Source organism: Rhinopithecus bieti, unplaced genomic scaffold, assembly GCF_001698545.2.
Source record: "Rhinopithecus bieti isolate Rb0 unplaced genomic scaffold, ASM169854v2 scaffold_47951, whole genome shotgun sequence".
Classification (NCBI taxonomy): Eukaryota; Metazoa; Chordata; class Mammalia; order Primates; family Cercopithecidae; genus Rhinopithecus; species Rhinopithecus bieti.
In genome coordinates, this window is record NW_016861175.1 from 5,390 (window position 1) to 11,522 (window position 6,133).

At 53.2% G+C, this 6,133-nt stretch overlaps 1 pseudogene; it reads left to right on the plus strand.

Moving 5' to 3' along the window:
• The first annotated feature begins 3,423 nt into the window (after window positions 1-3,423).
• Window positions 3,424-4,682, plus strand: LOC108525407 (adenosylhomocysteinase pseudogene; annotated as a pseudogene).
• The last annotated feature ends 1,451 nt before the right edge of the window (window positions 4,683-6,133 follow it).

A 6,133-nucleotide genomic window follows, 5' to 3' on the forward strand; every position in this document is an offset into this window, starting at 1 on the left:
TAACACATGTGTCTCCTGGAACAATGGACTGGCACACCACCCCCTTCTCATCTTCATCCCAGTCCTCAGGGAGGCCCCTGGTCACTGAAGTCTGAGGCCACCAAGGCAGGAAGACCCTGGGGGGAGGGTCAATGAGAGATGCCTCTCAGCCCCTGTGCCTGCTGTCCCCTGGGCCCCAGGGTAGAGCTTCTGCAGACTTTGTTCCTTCCCGTTTCTGAGACAGCCTAAGCTTGGGCTGCCCTCCCCTTCATGGAGTCCCAGCTGTCAAACAAACACCTCCAGGGCCATCTGCTCTCTGAACAAGAGTTTTCCTCCTGGGATGCCTCCACCCGCCCACAGAAGCAGGGATATAGGGAAGGAAGGACCCGGATTTCTGGTTGCAATGATTGCATCCGTGAGTTTGAGACTCCCAGGTTACCTCTGGACTCATGAGCTGAACTGCTGGGCATTCTGGCCTGGATGTCCCTGGAGCCCCAGAACCTCCACAGGGATCATGAGCAGGGGGTCACTGCCCCAGAACAATGAGAGCACCCACATGGTCCACCCTGGCTCCTCACTCATCAGAGGAAATGACGAGATTCCAAGGTCCCCTCCAGTGTCACAGGCTGGCCTGAGCCATAGGGTCCTGACCCAGCATGGCATCAAATGCCTGGAGCTCATCCTGCAGGAGCAGCCATGGAGGAGCTCCCGGCTGTGCTGGGTAGGGGGGCTGTATGGAATCTCATTCACTCTGGACAGCTGTGGTCTCTGCAGAGGCCAGGGGTCTCTGGCTCCCAAACTATCCATAACGATGCAGTCCAGCCAGAACTGGGGCCTTTTGGCTTCAAAACGTGTTCGAGTCTTTCCCCAGAGCCCCATTGTCTTTTAGAAATTACCACTTAGGGAGGGTAGTGCTGCTGATAAAGCCTGGCATGCACTGAATTGTGTCCTCCCCAAAATTTATATACTAAAGTCCTGACCCCTGGTTCCTCAGGATGCAGCTGTACTGTGTTTGGAGAGGATTTGTAAAGGTTAAACAAGGTCATTAGCGTGCGCCCTAATCCAGTACGACTGGTGTTCTTACAGGAACAGTTTAGGAAACAGACATGTGCAGAGGGAACAGCATGGGAGGACGCAGGAGGAAGGCAGTCATCAGCAAACCCGGCTCCATGAGACCCAGAGCAAACGACCCCACACCTTGACCTTGGACTTGCAGCCTGCAGAATTCTCAGGAAAAGTGTCTGTTTTTTGTCAATCAGTGCATAGAACTTTGTTCTGCCCTCTAGTGGACAAATACAATGACTTTGCTGTTAACAGCCTAGTGGATAAATACAAAGGCTTTGCTGTTAACAGCCCAGACCCAGGTTTCCTGCACATAAGGCATGGGACTCCCTCATCCCCTCTGCCCAGGCCCAGCCCTGGTCTCCGAGCTGAGCTCACCGGGTAGGCTGCAGGCAGCAGGCGGGAGTGGGGCCTGATGGAAGGGGCGGTGCTGAGGCAGTGAGGGCGGCAAAGGGATGCTCACTTGCTCATGTGGCTTGGCTTCGTGGAAACATCGGGAGCAGGAGTGAAGGAAGCAAGGTGACAGGGGCCACTCATGGGGAGACAGATGGGCAGGCTCCTCCACATGCTGGGGACAATTTTGGGGCACCTGATAAAGCCATTGCCACACCCTCAGACTTCCCCATACCCCATGCAGTGTCCAGCAGCAGCCCTGATTGTATGGTATGACCTTGGTGGTGAGATCAGGCAGGCACAGCTTGACCCAGACTATGGGGTCAGAATCTCTCCCCAGCAACGTGGCCATGGGGTCTCTGAAGAGAGGACGAGCAACCACAGACTGCAGGGCTGCTAGCAGCCAAGTGCGCAGAGAGGCAGAGGTGGGGAGAAGGGAGCAGAGCTGAGGCTGCATGGCCCAGGAGCAGGGCAACCTGAAGGAGACCCCATGCAGGGGTCCTGTGGGCTTTCCAATGTCTGGTCCTGCTGAGGCCTGGCTGCCCTTGTGATCATGAGCCGGCAACCTATAGTCACTACAGCCCTGTCCTTCTGGTCTCCTCTTGGGTCCTGCCTCTGCACAGCCTGTAGCCAGGCTCAGACTGGGATCCATACGGACCCTAAGGCAGGCTTTCTTACACTTTCCATGGAAATTCTCCAGCTGATAGAAGAAGTAAACACCCCAAGCTGGGGCCACATTCTCAAGTGGTCTGTAAAATTTTGCAAGGTTTGTGGTTCATCTAAAAGATTCATAATTTTGAAATGGAATTCTTGATAGTTAGGGAGACTTTTCACATACACCCAAAGGGTTCCTCCTTCTCCAGGGTTGGGTCAAAGTCCTGTGTCCAGAAGCCCCTGGTCAGCAGTCCTCTTGGCTTCCCCGACCACCCAGTGTCCAGCCTGCATGGGCCCTTCAGTCCCGGGGCCATGATGAGGCTGGGTCCCTTGGCCTGGCACCATCTAGACACCCCTTGGGGTCCAGTGATGTGCTAGCTACATCTCTAACCCCTGGCCTCTGCCTTCTCTACCTCCCTGCCCACTCCCTCATTCAGAGACACTGAGTGTCACCTCTTAGGAGTTTCCATCTTAATACAAGTTGGAAGAGAGTTTCACTTCAGGCCACTGTTTCCCACTGTGTTTTAGTCCATTTGGGCTGCTCTAAAGAAACTACCACAAACTGTATAATTTTAAACAACAGGAATCTATTTTAAACAGTTCTGGAGGCTGGGAAGTCCATATCAAGGCAGATTAGGTTTCTGGTGAGGGTCAGCTCTCTGGTTCATTGTTAGCATCTTTTGGCCAACAATGTCTCCTGTGTCCTCCCACTGTGGAAGGAGGGAGGCAGCCCTCTGGGGCCTCTTTTATAAAGGCACTAATTCCATCCATGAGGCTCCGTCCTGGTGACCTAATCACCTCCCCATACTCCCACTTCCTCATACCATCTCTTGGGGTTCAAGATTTCAATATATGAATCTTTAGGGGACACTAACTTTCAGGTCATAGCATTTGGACTTACACCATTGTCCCACCTCCACCCCTCTAATTCATGGGCCTTCGGACTCAGACTGAGTCACACCACTGACATTCTTGTTTCTCTAGCTTGCAGATAGCAAACTGCGGGACTTCTCTGTCTCCATAACCACCTGAGCCAATTCCCATAATAACTCTCCTCTTACATATACCTGTATATATCCTGTTGGTCTATTTCTCTGGATAACTCTGGCTAATACACACTGCAAGTACCTGTGCAATACCAAGGGCCTGGCTATCTGCTTGAAATGTAAAATAGAAAACATACGCATGCACGCACATGCGCACGCGCGTGCGCGCGCGCGCGCACACACACACACACACACAGACCCTGCCCAGAGCCACCTGCCAAGTGCCTGGCCCCAAACCAAGGCCCAGTCCCCTTCGCCCGTCTCCCTCACAAGCATCGCCAGCCTGTCTGACAAACTGGCCTACAAAGATATTGACATTGGCCCGGCCGCCTGGGGACACAAGGCCCTCAACATTGTGGAGAATGAGATGCCAGGCCTGATGCATATGCCGGAGCTGTGCTCAGCCTCCAAGCTACTAGAGGGCACCTGCACACGACCATGGAGACGGTCATCCACACTGAGACCCTCATCACCCTGGGTGCGCCAGCAGCAACATCTTCCTCACCCAGGACCATGTGTTGGCTGCCATTGCCAAGGCCGGCATTCCAGTACATGCCTGGAAGGGCAAAAGGATGAGGAGTTCCCAGAGTGCATCGAGCAGTCACTGTAATTCAAGGATGGGCCCTCAACATTATTCTGGAGGATGGCAGTGACCTCACCAACTTCTTCCACACGAAGTACTCACAGCTCTTGCTAGGCGTCTGAGGCACTTCCGAGGAGACCATGACGGGTCCACAAACCACACAGGATGCAGATCGGTGGGATCCTGAAGGTGCCTGCCATCAATGACAATGACTCCACCACCAAGAGCAAGTTCGACAAGCTCTATGACTGCTGGGAGTCCCTCATAGATGGCATCAAGTGGACCACAGAGGTGATGATTGCCGGCAAGGTAGCAGTGGTAGCAGGCTATGGCAACGTGGGCCAGGGCTGTCCCCAGGCCTGTAGGGTTTTGGGGCCCACGTCATCATCACCAAGATCAACACTGTCAATGCACTGCAGGCTGCCATGGAGGGCTATGAGGCAACCACCATGGACGAAGCCTGTCAGGAGGGCAACATCTTTATCACCACCACAGGCTGTGTCAACATCATCCTTGGCCAGTACCTTGAACAGGTGAAGGATGATGCCATCATGTGTAACACTGGACACTTTGATGTGGAGATCGACGTGAAGTGGCTCAGCGAGAACACTTGGAGAAGGTGACCATCAAGCCCCAAGTGGCCGGGTACTGGCTGAAGAATGGGCACCGCACAATCCTGCTGGCTGAGGGTCAGCTGGTCAGCTTAGGTTGTGCCATGGGCCATCCTGGCTTTGTGACGAGTGACTCCTTCATCAACCAGGTGACTGCACAGATTGAGTTGTGAACCCACCCAGAGAAGTACCCCATTGGGGTTCCTGTCCTGTCCAAGAAGCTGGATGAGGCAGTGGCTGAAGCCCACCTGGGCAAGCTGAACATGAAATTGACCAAGCTGACTGAGAAGCAGGCCCAGTACCTGGGGCATGTCCCCTGATGGCCCCTTCAAGTGTGATCACTACCGCTACTGAGAGTCAGACCTGTGTTTCACCTTCCAGCTGCTGTTCTTGCCCAGGCTCTGCCTCTCCTTCTTAAGAGCAAATAGCACCAACTTTGTGACTGGTTTGTCAGCATCCCCCATCAACTCCTCAGGGCTGGTCACTCAATTTTTGGCTTCTGTTGCACCCTCATACTATTCCAAGTGTGTCGGGAACTGAGAGGCCCCTCCTCAAGCCCTGGTCACGGCGGAGGTGTAAGGGAGACAGCCACAGGGAACTGTGAGCTCAGGGATCTTGGAACTGCTCACTAAGTCAGTCCTCCCTTAGCCTGAAGTTGGTAGTGGAGTCACAAAGCCCATGTACTTTACCATCCAGGCCTTCACCTGGCCTGTAGACTTATACCGTGTGCTCGGTTTACAGGTTCAGTGGTTCCTCAGCTCCTGACAGAAGGAGCTGTACTGAAGGGCAAGGAGGAACTGTTTCAATTTTCCTGAGAGCTTGGCTTAGTCCTGGGCCTTCTCTTAAACCTCATAACAATGAGGTTGGTACTTTCAGTCCCTGTTTCACAGGGGTTAGAATATACTGTTAAGGACAACTGAGAAAGAAGAGAGAAGTGACAGCCAGAGGTTGAGAAGGGCCAGAAAAGCACAAAAGCAGGCACAGATTGGCCACTACTTTGTAACGAGATGGTTCCTATCACAACCCTGGGTCAAAAAGAGAGTAATTTGGTTTATAATGTTTATATAATGTTTATAATGTTAAAAGAAAGCAGGAAGTAGGTAAATAAAAATCTCAATGCCATAAAAAAAAAATCAGAGAGGGAGAACACAAAACAGAATGAATATTTCAATAGATACCTAACCAGGTATGCAAATTACCCAGCATAGCACAGGCAGAAACACTAGGCAGTGCTTGAGACATAGAGTTCCCTTCTGCCCCTCTGTCTCCCTCTACATGCTGGGCCTACTCAGGGAATTCTGGTGTTCGCAGAAGAGGTCAGGGGAACTGCATGAAGACCACAGCTTTGTGTAGGCCCACAAGCTTCAACACAGGCTTATGGATGTGTGGTTGTATATGTGTGCATGCAGAGGAGTCCTGCAGCCACGCCTGGTGGGAGTCTAGGGGAAGCTCCTGGCTTCAGAGTCCAAGCCACTAGCCCAGACTTGGAGACTTGAGCTGAGGGACTGGAGGGAGGGGCTAAGCAGCAAGCTCAGGAATAGCCCAGGCCAGCCAGGAGGACAGTCCACCCAACCAGCAGTGGTGAGGGAGCCTCAGCCCAGCCCAGAGCTGGGTCCACTGGCCTGCCAGGTGGAGGGGTTCCTTCAGGCTCCAGTGATGACCTGGCAGGAGGCTGAGAACATGCTCTAGGCTGTGAGCCTCTGTGAGAGGTGGGTGGATACTTCCCCCATATCCCCACTCCTGGTTGCAGGTTCTGCATTTGGGGACAGAAACCGAATGCCCAGAACCTCTACAGACAGCTACTC